Here is a 16,887-nt window from a genome sequence, read left to right as displayed (position 1 = left end):
TTGCTGCAGCATGTTGTTGCTGAATTTCCCCAACCTTTGAATAATAATTTTGCCATGCTTTAAACGGTTCATTAAGACTCTGGGACCTCCTGTTCCCAGTCCGTTTGGCAGCTCACTGTAAATACCCTCACATGGTGACCACCTGAGTCTCAGCACCGGCCTAGATACCATTTAAAATTTATGCATTTACAACAGCTGCACCTTACAGATTGAAGAAATACTATTTTGAGCAAGTCTGAGTTTCCGGGGTCTTGTTCTCTAATACGCAATCTCAATATAGCTTGCATTTGCAAAGAAAGTATACAAGCCACGTTGAAGGATAGCAAAAGCACAGATGGTTTTGTGCTCAAACTTTAGTAGTAAAGCTGGAACACATAAGCCCGTGCCATCTCCAGTTCTGTGCTACTTGTATCACAGCCAGGAGCACTCATCACATCTGTCCATGTGTTTGGACTTGCGTTCCCTCTGCACTTCTTTACACAGTCCAAAACAAGCAGATGAGTCTCTTGTGACACCCTGTCTTCCTAACTTTAAATCACACACTTATTTGCCAATTAGGAAATTTTCTAACAGTCCATGAAAACAGCAGGGTGAAATGGCAGCTGACCTGAAGAAAATAAAATAAAATCACTGCAGGCTAGCAGAGAGAGAACTCATCCGACTACTTGCATATGACAAAATAACTGCAGGAACAACAGATATGGTCCCAACACATAAGACACAAATAATATTCTGCTCTCTTGACTTGAGAGTGTCACAACCATGCCATCTTTCCAGCATAACTTTCCTATTTTGATTCTAATGCAACCAATTGCATGAGCTAATTTATTATCAATAATTTATGGACTAATTTATGAACTATAAATATTTCTATATCTCACTTGGTGTCTCAACAGTTGTGTTTTAGGAATGTTCAAACCAATCCCAAACATGCTTTCATAGACAGGGATTATAGTGTATGTTTCAGTAACAGTAGTTGGAATATGTCAACAAAGGTCTGAAATCTTTGACCAAGTCACTCAGAATTAAAGTCAGCTACGTTTCATAAATGAAACAAACAACAACAAAAATTTAGCAACAGACCAAAGCTGCAATCGTTGACCTGCTTTAAAGCTTTTGTTTGTGTGATGATTATTCATTTAGAAAACTCAAATGCTCAACCACCTTTGATCCTTCCAGTTTAGCCTTTTTTTCTCAGCAACACCTGAGCACCTCCAGGAACACCACCCTGCATACTTTTTCTAACTCCTTCCCTCCTCAAATAGACTCCATTAAGCAAGGCTGACTCATTACATTATGGGCACTCAGTGGATTACTCCCCCTCCATTCCCCTTTCAGTTTTTAAACCTTTCACAAGCCCTGCTCCTCTCGCTGCCACACCATCATATCCCCCTCTCATCAGAGACCTCAGTGCTGCTTCCCTCACTCCCAGGCCACATCCAATCAATTAATGAACCTATATTCGCTCACTAACCATTTCAGCAGATTCTGACAAATTATCCGACTATAAATCTGCCCTTGTGCAAGTAATGTCTGGAAGCGAACAATTGTAAAGGTTTAATTGAAGAGGGGCTAAGAGACAAGATTATTGAACGAGAAAAAGACTAAGTATGTTTTTAGAAATTATCTTTAGTGGGTTTTTTTTACATTAAGAGTTGCTATGAAAAAAAACCATGTTAAGACTCTTTTTAAATGAAACACGGACTCCCTTCTGTTGGACAAAAGCAACCCAACATGTCTTTCACATCATTTTCTGTGAACAAAATGTGCTATTTCTAGTCAGAGTCTATTGTAGAAAGGTCTAGCTGGCTCATTAGGAATGCTGTCAGCCTTTTTGCCTCTCAGCATCAGGACATTAGTAATTCCCTGCACCCTGCAGTCTGTTGACAGTCAAATATGCAAATGTTTCACATCTGGTCACCGTACATAAAGCAAATCTTTTTTGCTTCCAAATGTCTTTAAAGTCGGAGGGAAAATAAACAGCAGTGAATCTTTTCTGTTTGTAAAATGTGATACTTTTTATTCATATGGTTTACTTTTAATCCATGCCATTTTGAAACTTTCTCTATGATTGACTTAATTTTTGATTACCTAATGTTTTCAAATTGTAAGTAACAAAAGGTTGTGTCTAGTCTCAAAAACCAAAAGTGGTGTAAGAGATGTTATTATTCTGTGGACTCTTATGTCAATGAAATGCCTTCTTAGAGGTCTGGACATTTCCAAAATTTGTACACATTTTGCAGGCATCAGGATCTATAAACATGTACAGTACAAGGGGCTGTAAAGAAAATGTAAATAAAAATTTCATTCACTAATGTATATCCCTGCGGATGGATTTTTTGTAGCGCTATCAACATTTGTACATATACTAAACCCTACAGTGCAGACAAAAATGTAAATTGGAAAAAAAACCAAAACAAATAAAACCCAATAAAAGTGTACACAAAATTAAACCCTCACATTGTTCTTTATCGGTGTGGACACATGCAGTTGTAGAGGCATTGCTGTCATGGAAATCAAGCCTTCTCTATTTGCAAAGTTATGTTTGATCTCGAACATTTAAATGAATATTACTTCATTGAAATCATCAGGATCAGAAAAATCCTAAATGATTTTATTATGTTATGCTGAGTATTTCTGAAAACTTGTATGACGCTGTAATAATCTATATATCTTGTTCCACAAGCAGGTATTTATAAATAACTCAGACTGACCTCTTTGGCTATTTTCTCAATAAGAGTGCTGCCCCAAATGATGGACATATTTTAATAGATATGAATTGACAAAAAGATAACTTGCTTCTTGCCACTGCAGCTCCTGCAATGGATGCAGGGCTGGCCTTGAAATGTTGTTCTCACACCTGATTACTGGTACGGCTGCTTGTACATGCATTTGAATGTTTTGTCTGACATATTCTTCTGTAACCTGGAAACTGCATTGTCACAGTATTCACAAGATCATATTCATGAGAAAATCAATCTTGGCAGGCTTACGGCTTTCAGTTTGTAGCCAAAACACACACACACACACACACCCACACCCACACACATATCAACAATTAGTGTCCTTGTCGAGTGACTTCAGCATTTTTTTCTTGAAGTGCTTCTTAATTTGATTTATAGAAATAGGAAAAGTGTATTTGCTACATATTTTCATAGCCACCATGCTGCTGAATAGACTGTTCTGATGAAATGGAAAAACAAAACAAAAATTCTCAAATATTTCTTTTTAAAAAAGGATTTTACTGTTAAAATATTTTTTCTGCTTCCATTAAATACAAAACAGAGATAAAAAAAGAAGTATCCACTTGAGGATATAACTTTAACCTACTTATGTAGGGTATTTAAACTTCCTTATGAGCAGATCGGGTTACTGTACAGCCAATGATTAACACTGCCTTAATGTTATATGAGATATTTTGTCATTCTATTAGGATTTTATGGAATCATGTTAAAATTTTATATCTACAGCATAAAGTGTAAAATCAAAAGCTGAAAACAGTAACTCTTTAGTCTCAATTTCCTAATTGAAATTTTATCTGATTTCCTCAGAAGGACTTTGACACGTGCTCACTGAAAAATGGCTTCAGCAGATTTACTGGTGCCAAGAACACCTTGTGCCTTTTTTTAAGAGTCCTTATACAACATAGCCATCTCTGAAGTCAAAATGAGAACAGATTGGTGCAGAATGGAAATACAAGCTTTTTCTATTCAGACTTTGATTTCTTCTCTCTTTTTTATCTCCTTCACTTTTAGTAATTTCTCCCTTTTTGTTACCTCTTTGATGGAACGTCAACTTGTCAAATGTGGAACCTGTCTCTTACTGTATGGCAGCAAAGATAGAGCTATTTAAGAAACTGAAGAGATGGATGGATGGACGGGTGGATGAACAGCCTGCCATTAAAATGCAAAACAAGCTGCCAAATATTTATCAATTATATATTTCATAAAAAGGTAGAATGTGCCACATTTGGGTTACTGTGTTACAGAAATAGGAAGTCAAATTTCAAGTCTCTAATGATTCCAATGAATATTCTCACATCAAATGCATGCCATATCCTCTGCACGGTTTGACCCTATACATTGTTTTGAACTTGTATTAAGGTATACATTTGTGTTTAAAAAAATAGAAGACATTGGTCACTGTAGAACTTCTAAATGAATTGATCACTATATTTTGATGACACCAGCTTAGGAGCGACAAAAAAAAGGTGCCAAACAAAAGCTAAGTTTACTTCATTCAGATACGACTCGATCATTTAATGCTGAGCTCAGAATACAAATCATTGGTATGGTCTTTATTATGATGCTACAGCAAACATGAGCAGCTTAATAGCCTACAGTCCACAAACACCCCAGGCTAATAAAAAAGCTTTTTAAATCTTTTAATAAGAAATTAAAGACATCTCTGTCTGAGCTATGGTATGAGTCTTATAGATTGTAAAAGCTTGAGCCTCATAATAGCATAACAAAACCAAGCAAACCTAATCCTGAGTTAACTGCTTTACTAGTATTTTCGAGGTGTGTAATTCTACCATAATAGCCAGTTACTTACATAGAACCTCATGAACTTAGAAACAACTACATAAATCTTTTACAAAATCTTAGCCAACTGTGTTGCTGAATCTGATTAAAGGAGACAAAATATTGTTTTAGGGCCTCAAGTATAAGTTAAGTCCTTGTTGTTAAGATAGACAATAAGGACTAAGGAAATATTTTGAAACCTTATTTTAAAGACTTCAAAATAAATCTGAAGCCTTTATTTTGTAATTTGATTGTACCTAAAGAGTAAGTCATATTTCCGTCAAAAGAGTAAATCATATTGAACACTGATTTAAAGCTGATCTGAAATTACCAATTCCTCACTTACCATTGGTGCAGAGAGCTTTGTTTTTACAGAGTAATTTGGTGCAGATGCACCTGTGTGTATTGTATAACTTGGCCTTGGCTGTCAGAAGGTATTAGCATAAAGAGAGGAAAGAAAAGCTGCATCTCTATGTTAAACAACTGGACTGCTTTCTGCTTCTTTGGATCTCTTCCAACGTTTATCTCTATGTGTTTCAGTAACACAGTGATTGGCATGCTTCTGCAGGGTTGACTGGAATTGTTTTAGTGCACCTTAAAACGCTTAAGCTGCTTTTCATGCATGATTTTATTTCGACAGTCATGGATCTTGTATAAACAGTTTTTAAGTTGCTGTCAAAGTCAATGTCAGTTTATCATTACTGACTGGAGAACCTCCAAATGTGTGTTTTAAATCTAAATAATGTGAAAAACCTGAGTCAACTGTTTTGTTTTTTTACATGTTGATACTGCAAACAGTCTCACGGCAGTTCTAATTTAAGTCATGCCATCTCTTAAAAAGCCCCAAATCCCATAACTTATTTTTTTACAGCTTTCCAGTGCCCTTTAGAAGTTTGCTTTCTTTTTTTTGCATTCATGCTTTTATGAGCAGCTGAAGAAGAAGCAACAGTGCCACAGGCATACAATGCTAATGTCTCCCTAGGCTTTAGCAGCATTACGGTTCAGAAGTCTGCCGCTTTCCCTGCCAAACACTTTGATCCTCTCATGTCACTGCATTGTGTCTCGTAGAAGCATAAAAAAGTGAAAAGGAGTTGCAAAAGGCACCCACTGAACTGCTACTTTGGATTAGCTTTTTCCTATTTCAATCACTATTTTTGTAACTACTTGAAACATGTTTACAATTTGTAATTAATATGTATTTCATGGTAGAAAAAAAAAAAAAACATTTTTATTCCTTCTTAAAAACAATTGCACATAAATCTTTAGTATTTTTGTTGAAAATGTACATTATTCTTCCTTTGCAAGGAACTGCAAAATAGCATTAAAGGGAATTACTAGAGCAAAACATGAATGTGTTGAAATTGAAATTGCTTAAATGCTCACTAAACAATACTTTTCTATAGAAAGTTCTATTGGCTGCATCCTTCTATGTTGAGCTGTATTTCTTTTTTAATGGAGACATTGAGGGAGCTGTTACCAGTATGTGTGTGCTGTCTTTTTTCTCCATAGTGTTTCCTTGTGAAGCTGTGCATTTTTTCTGCTAGTTGAAATTATTGACAGGGATATTACTGTCATAACCGTTTGCGTTATCTTTGTTTTTCTTTTCCATACAAAGTACTTCTGGTCCAGGGCTTCTATGTTTAGGTATGTCTCATTCCTGTGTAGCTCCTTTCACAGAGCTATTGTTATTAATTGCTCTATATTCTCAATTTGTGATCCTTTCCTTAATCTTTGTTTTCTGGATGAAACTCCTGATAAAGCTTTAACTTAACTGTGTATTCACAGTTTATTTTTTTTCCTTCTTTCTGAAAGTATTCCCGTTGAAGGTTTCTTCCATGTAAAAAGAAACAGTTAATCACACGCTTACTCACATTGAGGGATTGCTGCAAAATCATTGACTTGGTTCCTTGAATTGGATTTCTTTAATGTACTTTTTTATTACTACCTGGCATGAAACAATGAATTGAATTTATTTATTTGGGCAGAGTCAGAATTTATGTAATTAATACAACTGTTATTTGAACTGAGTTGAAATAAATGTAATCAATCTCTAAGTAAGTGAGATTAGGTTGTTGAGTGATGCTTCTTAAAATCATATTTCCTGCATTTGAATTGAGCTGTTATCTTGCTTATGTGCCTTTTCTTCTCTTCTGATCCGTTAAGATGTCTTAAGAAATGCCACAATGCAGTCTACTTGTATTTAGTACTGGCAGAAATTTACATCTATTGTTAATTTTCAGTACTTACACCAAACCCTTTCAGTAAGATAATGTTCTGCAGGGTGGTACTGTGGTACAAAGTGCTTACTGGAGCTGAGGACAATAACACATTCCTTGGAGCAAACTGAATATGTGATCAGTGACTAACACTGCAAGTGGTTAATTTAATAGAAGTGGAATTAATGAGTGAGCACAGTCGTTATGTTTTTTGTTTTTTTTCCTTCACTGCATATTGTTCAATTGAAATCTTATTGTTACACTTTGTTTTGGATATGAAAGCTTGCATCTTAATAACCTTCTATGCCTAAGACCAAACCGTTTTCTACACTAGTGGATATGGGCAATAAACAACTGACACTGCTTGTGTCTTGTTCTAAATACATTAACTTATTCAAACACAACTGTGTCAAACACAATCCAATGTCATTCACACGTTGTTAACATAACTTACTATTCACTATTCTCTTAACCGTTTTAAACACAGTTTTAAAATATGACTTAACAAACATCTATAGTCTGATACCAGCGAGTATTCCATAATCACAATAATCTGTCTACAGTGTAAATCTTAGGTGTAAGACCATGAGTGCGTGAGCTATTCTTTTTTTTTTTTTTTTTGCATATTTGTATTTGACTGTTTGTCTCCATGTGGGAGAATATTCTCTTTCAAATGTTTGTTTCTGCAGCATGCGGAGGTTGTCAGCTTAACTCAGATGTTGCTAGGCGGGCCTCAATGACACGAAGCCCACCAGTCAGCTTTTCACCAGAGCAGTATGTCTGAGGAGGTGTGAAGATAAACATCATCAGTTTGTTTCCAGACAGCCCATCAGGATGTGTAAAGGAATGTGTGTGCATCAACAAATTGTTCAGCAACCTGCAATATTTCCTATTGTTTCATATCTCTATTTGACCATTGCTGCTTCTAATGAACAAATACAAGAATAAAAGAATTACATTTAAAGCTGATCCTGTAACATGATTCAATACTGCAGGGTCTGTGGCTTTGGCGTCATTTCTTTTTAAATCTCTTTAAGTCAAATATTTTCATGTTCAATTTTGATCAGTTTGTTTATTTACTGTAGTGTTGGTTTGTTACAAATATCACGTCTGTGCTCCCTACAAGACAAATGTGTCCAATTCACACTGAGAAATCTGTATCTAAATCAAGCTAAGCTATAGCAACCACTAAGGCCGATTCAAGTACATTTATATGTTTATTTCAATTTGAATCTAGTAACAATATAATTCACTGTAATTCACTTCATGATAGATTTTTTCAGACTTCCCAAATACATTTCTGGTAAATTTCAGTAGTTTTTCTGGCTTGAATAACTGATTCAGATAAATCTGTTTGAAATTTGAGGTTCGGTTTTAAAATTAGGTGTGTTCAATCATTGAGGTTAAGCTTACACTTTACCAATGCTTTTCCACATAAATTATTTTAATAATAAATCCTTTAAGGCTTTAATTCAATCTTGAAATAATATTCTTTGTGTATTTCCATTAAATTTCTAAAAAACAAATCACCTAACTGAAGCTATTCTAAATTCTGTCTTCAACTTAAATGCAATTTTTGGGAAAATAAACAGCACATATTTTATTTATTTAAGATCCTTGCCTGACTAAAGTAGCTCTGAAGTCAGAAATGGTCAGTTAGCCCCATATGCACATTGCAACAACATGACACTTTCTTTTATAACTGCGTAAGGAAATGAGCCCACCTGTCCAGATGTTAAACTAATTGATTCTCTAAACAGGATTTAGCCTCCCACTAACGTTTTAATGACTGAAGGTCCCTTTATATGCAGTGACTCTTGACTACAGGTCTCAGGCACCACACAATGACAGTTAAAATTGCAAATGCATACGCAGGTCTGCACATTAAGCCATTTTAGGGAAAAATGGTGAGGGAAACATACAGTGAAAGACAGGGAAGGAGAAAGCAGGATTGAGGGCCCCTTCACGCACCAGTGAGTGCCCACTGTATGCTCATCGTAACCGCCTCCCGTTCTACGATACATACAGTAAAGGAGCTTTTGCAGGCCACAGCAAATGGTCCATGAAATGTTACTCAATGCTCAACACGTTCGTCAGCCTGGTTTGCTTTCACACACACCTACAAATGTACACAATCACAACAACTAATGAGATGGGGGGCTGAGAATCTGTGGGAACATGGAAATGAGAACCGAGAAGTGCAAAAGTTTCAGGTTTGTGTCATATCTTCCCACTTGTTGGGACATTTGCTATAATTACATTATATCTTTTAATTTACTATTTATCTTGTAAAAATGACCAAATTTAAGTTATGGCAATATTACTAATGAGAGTAATGTCACTAGTAATATTGATATTAGTAATTATTTGTGGATGAAATATTACAGACACATATCTATATTCAATCTAATTTTTCATTAATTTCTATTTAACTATCATCTTGTAAAACTGTTGATTATTTCTGCCTGTAGTGTCTTCAAAAAAGTGTTAATGCTGCTCAACCACAACTTCATAGAAATTTTTGTGATACCCTAATTCAAAGTACAGTATACTTGTGAAATGTGAGGAAAATTATACATAGTTTTCAAATATTTTACAAATAAAAGTGTGGTGTCACATACAGGCTGATTTTCAGCCTGATAATGAGTTTCACTGTCAGATATATTTCTAAGCCTATTCTTTGGACATATCCCTTGGCTGGCATTGAGTGTTTATTGAAGCCACTGCACGATATCCACACAGCAACAAACCTTCTATGCACTCTGCTCCATTCCCACTAACATTTATGCATGAGTCAGTCTGTATTTCTTCAAAACTGCAAAACAAAGTGTGCTTGTGTTGGCGTAACAAGAAAATGTTGAAAATTGAAAGAGAACTTGTGTGCCTTAGCTCATCTACTCCTTTAACGATAAATACATTTCTTTGTACCAAGCCTTCTTGCACAGCAATTCTTTAAAAAAAAGGCTACCATATCATTCAACGAGTCTCTGTGCTTCAAATAAGTATTTTTGCTTTTTTGCATTCCTGGCTCATGTGAAGCTCATGCGTTGTCAGCAGTCTTGCATTTTCCACACTTAGAAATTTTGGGCTGCAGGTGGAAATGTCTGCACCGAATCAGGTGGACTGGAGGAGAGGAAGACATTTACATCACAAGAACCACGAATTGAGCCTTGAAATTGGGAGAGATTAAGCATCATTATGACTGGTAATAATCATAGTGATTCGGTGAAGTAACTTTAACTGAAGGTCCACATAAACTGAAATATATATATAACCTCTGGCAGAGAGGGTGACTCTGGGTGGTGTAATAGCGTAACCTTATAGTAGAAGCCCTGTGCAGCTAAACTCATCTGTGGCGTTTTATTATCTATATACATGCAAATGATCAATGTCAGGGCACACTGATGTTATTTCATGGCCTAACAAACAACCCTCGATTGCTTCCAGCACCATTTACACTGTAAATCTTCCACGCTCATCGAAGGGAGCACAAATGCATATTAAGAGCGCAAAATGACAGGCTGAGAACAATTTGTAGTTTCATTTCTACTGTCTCATTATGGATTCAAAGTTCTCAAATCTCTCAGTTGGTGATGCTTTGCATTATGTTCTGCTTCCAGTCATGGAAGCACAGGCGGCGCGTCTGAGAAATGAGCATGACCCAACATAAACGCTGTGTGGCCAAGTTGGCTCTGCACTGGGAGCATCAGTCGCACTTTAATCAGGGATATTGGGGAGGAGTGTGCCTGGGAAGGCATGCAGAGGCTTTTAAAGACTTGACTAATAAGAAATGTCAAAGGGACTTGGGTGCAGCCAGAACTGATACCCAGACGAGGCCCATCGGCTTCCTATTTTAGCTCACTACACCCTGTAGAAGCAGCGCTTAGCCACAGTTTTTTCAAGGAAGCAAGACATTAACAAACAACAACAAAAACAAAGCTTTTAATTTTTTATATATATTTTTCTCCTTAGGCAACTCATATTCATCTTGCGGGTTTTTTTTTTTTGGGGGGGGGGTCCCATTTAACCTAGTGCAACATATTTTGAAATTTTCAAATAAACTTTTTTTTTTCACATGAGCTTTGTGCATGGTAGATTTACCATAATTGTTGATTGAAATACTGTGCAAAATTTACCACAAACTTACATTATTTGTGATAGATCAACATAAACTATGGCATAAGGAAAAATTATAAAATATTTATAGATAAATAAAAAAAAAAAACTAAAAAGTTGTATTAGTATTCAATCCCCCGCATCAACAATTGTACTAGTTTTGCACATTTAGGAATGTTGGCAAATACTTCTTTGCAAATCAGCTAAAGCTCAGTCACATTGGATGGAAAATGTCTGTAGACATGAAGTCTTCCTAAGTCTTGCCACATGTTCTCAATTTGACAAATAGGTCTGGACTTCAACTAGGCCATCCAAAGACATATGTTTGCTTGATCAAAACAATCCACTTTCTAGCACCGGCTGGATGTTTGATATCAATCTATGTACTTGTCAGATTAATTAAAACAAAACGTGATTAGCAAAACCTTGAGACTAAAAAAATAAAGTTGGCAAAAAATACATCATTTTGTTACACACCTACATTTTACAGCATCAACAGTCTATAGGTTGATGCTGATAATAGCTAATAACAATTAGCTATTATTTCTATTGTCATAAATTTATCAAGACACAGTTGCACTGCACAATTTTAAACCACACATTATAGTTCAGAAGTACCAACAAACTATGAAAATGATCCCTGATGGCTGCTTGTTTTCACCAATAATCTACAGAGTAGCGTTTTACAGTGTTGATTTGTTCACCGACCCGCACTGAAGTTAGTCAGAATCAAAGTCGCTAACTACAAAATTAAACTGATAACAATAACTTGTTTGCCAGTAATTATGATAGATTATGTAGTGTTGAATTAATGAGGAGGCGTATGTTTTCATCTGCAAAGGTAATTAGCCACAGGCCTCGAGTAATCGCAGGAAAATTCAGGTCGTCCCAAGCAATCCCTGCGGGGACTGTTTTGCATACACTCGCGGCAGAGCAAATCCCTCAAGGGAAAACCTTTCTGCGGAGAAACTCTGACCTGACAGTTTCTTTGAGGCTATAACGTATCTTGTCTGAATTTTAATGAGCAGTGATGCAAATAGGATCGAGATGTAGCCGACTGGAATCTTGGAATTTGTGATAAACAAGGTCTTTGATCAACCTGGGCACTCTGATTTCTGTTTCACCTCTTCTCTGTGTGATTTTGTGTCTAAGTCTAGCAAAAAAAAAAACAACAAAAAAAAAACAACATTGTCTAAATTTGAATCTGTATAGAGACCAGACATAAATAACACCGTAGGCAAAATCAATCATTTTCCATCACACACTGAATCACGACAAAATCGTGTATTGCAGTCGTTAAATAACATAATCATGGCTTTCTGCTCTCTTTGGTACTTCATCCCAGTTTTATTTTCCCTCTTTTTCTCCTCTGAATCAAAGACTCAAGAAAAGAAATGCCATTTGATAGCAGTCAGAGCTTCTCTAAACATCCATCAGAAATACAGTCATGGCATTTATTTGATCATTTTTACATATTTTGTTTCATTACAGTTATGCACTTTATTGGTGTCAAAAAATGTGCAATCAACTTCAACTATGATGACAACAAAGGTCAGACATTACACAGAAATTATGCAGAAAACAGAAAACATGACACTACACTCATTTTGCAGCCAAAATTCTTATGTTATCTATGGATGGGCTGCCGAGATCCTCAGGTCAGAGGAGAGAACTTGTTAAAAATGAAACTATTGGCTATGAATAACATCACTATTGAAAGAAAACCAAAAGAGGTCAAGTTTCAGTTTCTGAAATTCAAATTCAGCATTTGTAGCAATGCTTGAACATGTTTGTGTTCACAGACTCTCCATCCACTGTGACCAAATTTCAGCTGTATTACTGAGTGGAAGTAGCATATTTTTCAATCCCTAGATGTGCAAAGCTGAGATCCAGATTAAACTCTAGTCTAGATAATGAGTAGTGTTCAAAAACGTGCTTTGATGATTTATGGATGACAGATTCTCCCCACCCCCCATAAAACAGCAACATCTCCCTGTTATTTAACCAGATTTCTCTGGACTTGGAAAAGTAGAACGCATGTGCCATAGGAAAAAATAAAACAAAAATGTGATTGCTTACTAGTTCTGCTCACAATTGCCCCACAGCAAACACTCGTGTTTAGCAAATGGTAATTAAAATTGGCTGAATCCCCAAACCCCAGATACATGTTTCATTAGATGGCTATTTGATATTACTTCTGCAATGGAACAACAATATTCAAATTGTTTATAGAGAAATTAATGCATCACTCCCACCGGAACCCCCACGTTATTATGGCACTCTCACTCACTCCCCTTGCCCCTTGCTGCTCCAGGATTTGCACATGCAACACATAAAACTCTCGGCACATTAACGTAAACCCACATATGGTGGAATGACACTTGAACAAATAAAATTTTAAAGCCCAACCCCGGGGCAAAATGCAGCAGATACACATGAGACAAAGATGAGAGATTCATTTAAAAATAAGAAAAATACATACTTTGCTTTGATGTGGCCTTGACAGAGGTTGCACATAAGATGAACAAATGTTCACGAGAGTTTAAAATGAAGCAAATAGAGATCAGTTACATTTCTGTAAATCCTCTTAAGCCCTCATCATTTTTCATATCAAAACGAACTTCTTCATCTGAGAACATAAAAATGACTCTGTTACCACCTGCTGAGTTTTAGACAGGGGCTTTGCAGGATTTTTCAGCACTTCTGTTAACAGATGAGGTTATATAACCAAAACCAGCGAATCAGAATGGGAGTCAAAGCTTGACAGATTTCTTTTAAAAGCATAAAACCACCAGTCTGTCCAAGTTTCCTATGAAATGTTTTCATGCAATGTCACTGGCACTACTGGCCACAAACATGTTAAGTGTGTTTAATTTCATGTGTTTTACCTGTTTCTCACTTTTGGCATATTGCTGCTTTAGCACAGGATCCAAATGTTACATGTCAGAGAATAAATAAATTCAATGGAGAGGGCATCTACATTTTGAATCACTTAATCTTTTTGTGGTGCCTTGCAGAATAATTCACAACTCTTAAACTTCTTCAGGTTTTGCTATATTACAACCATAAATATTAGTAGGTTTTTAAGGAATTTTACATACTATCTGTGGTGTAAGGTGCAGGAAAATGATCAACAGTTTTCAAATATTTTACATGTAACATTTGAGAAGTGAGGTGTCCATTCAGCGTTCTTTAAGTCATTATCTTTAATTAAACTGAATGTAACAAATGGCTTCCAATGTAAACTAAATGGTTAATCAATTTAACCTGTGTATAAATAAAGCTGTTTTGTGAGGTGTATTGCTGTAGCACAATAAAAACAGGGTAACTCACCCTGAACTCACCATTCCCATTGTAAAAAGGAGGTGGCAGCATGATGCTGTGGTAATGTCAATAAAATTCTGGATCTACATCTATTGAGAATGTGTTACAAGACTCTCCATCTAATCTGACGAAGTTTGATTTCTCTGAATAGAATAAGTATATCATTTTTTTCGTCTTTAGATGTGGAACTTGAACACATTCCACTGCAGTGACAACAGAAGGTGATTCTAGCATTGATTTTGAGGAGCAAAATGTAGTCACAAGTCACACTTTGACATTTATAACTATAAACTGTTAAAAGCTTGTTAATTATTTTTTCTCTTTCACGATTATACGTATCACTGTGTTGGTCTATCACATAAGATTCCCCCTGAAATATCATGAAAATATTGGTTTGTATCATCACAAAATACAAAGCTCTAGCTTACAGGACAAGTTAGGAAGTCCCTGTAAGTGTAAACCATTTCCTGAAGTGATTTAAGTGAACGTTTGGATTTGCGCACCTAAATTTCAAACCTGAAACAAAAACATAATAAAAAACCTGTTTCAATTTGACAACATTGTCAGTATTTTGTCTTGAGTTAAGCTGTTGTCATGATTCAATTTTCTCAACTCAAAGAAATGCAGGATGAACCTGACAAGCCTATCCTCCAGTGACTAGCTGACTAATGAGATGCCAGATTGCAGACACAACTGACATATTGTCGAGGAACATCAGAAAAACTAAACGGTCTTTAGAGGAAATCTTTTTTATCTATTTTGTGCCTATAAATAAAGAAATATATTAGGTATACCCTGAAGGAGTTTGTCACTAGTCTCTGAGCCCAGTCTATTGTTCTTTCTGATGAATTTTTAAACCTTGCTAATAAGTAAATAAATCTTTTGTTGTCATTTTTATATACAGACAGCATTAGTTGCCTTAGCTCATTTTTCCTTAGATCTTCCTGTAATAGATTCAACAACATGCCAAAAACTTTCCTTTAGAGACTTTGACAAAGTTATATCTTACATTTGCTGCAAATCTATCAGCTACAGATCTATAATGTGAATATCCTTCACATTATAGATCCCTTATGCTCATCCTAAATCTGATGAGCATAGCGGTGTCTGGAGTCCAATGTATTAATTCTCATTTTAGAAAACCAGTTTAGGATGCTGGTTTCCTATTATTTTTGCTAAAAGTAGTCATCAGATAATGGGCACATTATTAACACGCAAATGGCGTGTTAAGGAAACTCAGTTGGTGCCAATAGGTCATTCTGTCCTAAGATAGCCAGCAAACCCTTACACCAGCAGCGGCAAGAAACATTGAGAAAATGCAGAATAGATCTACAGTGTGTCTTCATGTCAGACTCAATGTTGAAGAAAATAAGATTCCTTGAACCAGACTAAATTGTAATTTTCGCTATTTTGTTGAGCCTGTGTAAATTCTAGTCCATTTTCTGATGTTAGCTGACATTCGTAACACAGGATGCTCCACATGCCCAGGTTGGAACAACTGCTGTTGAGCTACCTTGCCTTTCTTTCACCTCTGACCCGTCTGCTCATTCTTCTCTGACCTCATACATCACCTTTACATTTTTTTACGCAAAAAATGTCACTACTTACACAACGTCCCTTCAATAGATATTTTCTCTTTTGTAGGTTCTTTTCTGTAAGTGAAATATGTTGTTTTGTGTTAAAATCCCAGTAAATCAGTAGATTCTGAAATTCTTAGACCACCCAGATTTGTAACATTAATCCTGCCACAGTCAAAGTCTCCAAATTATTAAACTTGTCTAGATTCTTAAGTGCATTGAGTTGCTGCCATGAGATGGACTGGTTCACGTTTTGTTTGATACAGCTCTTCATGTCTGCTAATGGCCTGAGATTGTGTATAGATTAAATAGACACAATTGTTTACTTCTTGCTTCCAATACATAATATTGAAATTGTGCTGTCCTTTAGATATCAATGAGTCAATCTTAACATAGGAGGGGAGAAGCATTTGCTTCATATCCAAGCAGAAACTCAGAAATCAGTGAAACTCATTGGTCACCAAGGTTTCTATCATGCAGTGTTTTAGCAGAATAATAACCAGCTGTTGTAGTCCTCAATACTCCCATTACTCCTTCAGGTTTCCAATAAGATATTCTCCACATTTGATCGTTTTCTTGAAAAAGTAGAAATAACCTCCGTCTTTTGTATGCATCCTCACTCTGCCAGGTTGGCTGCCTTCTCATGTAATTTAGTATGAACCCTTAACTTTCATCATCAAAAAATGTGTATCTGCAAGGAAACAAGAAAACAAACATATTTTCCTTAGAGCAAGAGGAGTGACATGCATTTGATTGTAGCTATTTGCAAACATTTTATAGTCTGGTAAATACAAATACTCTTACTCATTTAACTAAACTACATAAGTTTCCTAACATTCATCTTTGTATTTTCACTACTATGATATATTTTCTGTGCCATATGACTCACTACATATTGTCTTCCTGCAGCTTTATAAAGTTAAGCACTTTTACTTATTTCTATTCAAACCCACACAGTGGCATTCAGTTTTGTTAGCTGAACATGAAGATCAACAGAGCAGCGAATGTTGATTTCTAACCAAGCAAAAGATCACTTAAAGCTAAAAGATGTAGAAGAACTGACCTTGTTAGCCCTGACCGGTAAACCAAACAATATTCACTTCTCATTTCAGCATTTTGCAAGGCAGCACA

General features: G+C 35.9%; 1 protein-coding gene across 1 annotated transcript in view; it reads right to left on the bottom strand.

Moving 5' to 3' along the window:
* The window catches only part of LOC114150047 (leucine-rich repeat transmembrane neuronal protein 4), a 117,026-nt gene that overhangs the window by 7,056 nt on the left and 93,083 nt on the right, over nt 1-16,887 (bottom strand). The window lies entirely within an intron of this gene.

The sequence above is a fragment of the Xiphophorus couchianus genome, chromosome 8 (assembly GCF_001444195.1).
Source record: "Xiphophorus couchianus chromosome 8, X_couchianus-1.0, whole genome shotgun sequence".
In the NCBI taxonomy this organism is placed as follows: Eukaryota; Metazoa; Chordata; class Actinopteri; order Cyprinodontiformes; family Poeciliidae; genus Xiphophorus; species Xiphophorus couchianus.
This window is presented reverse-complemented; position numbering and strand designations above follow the sequence as displayed.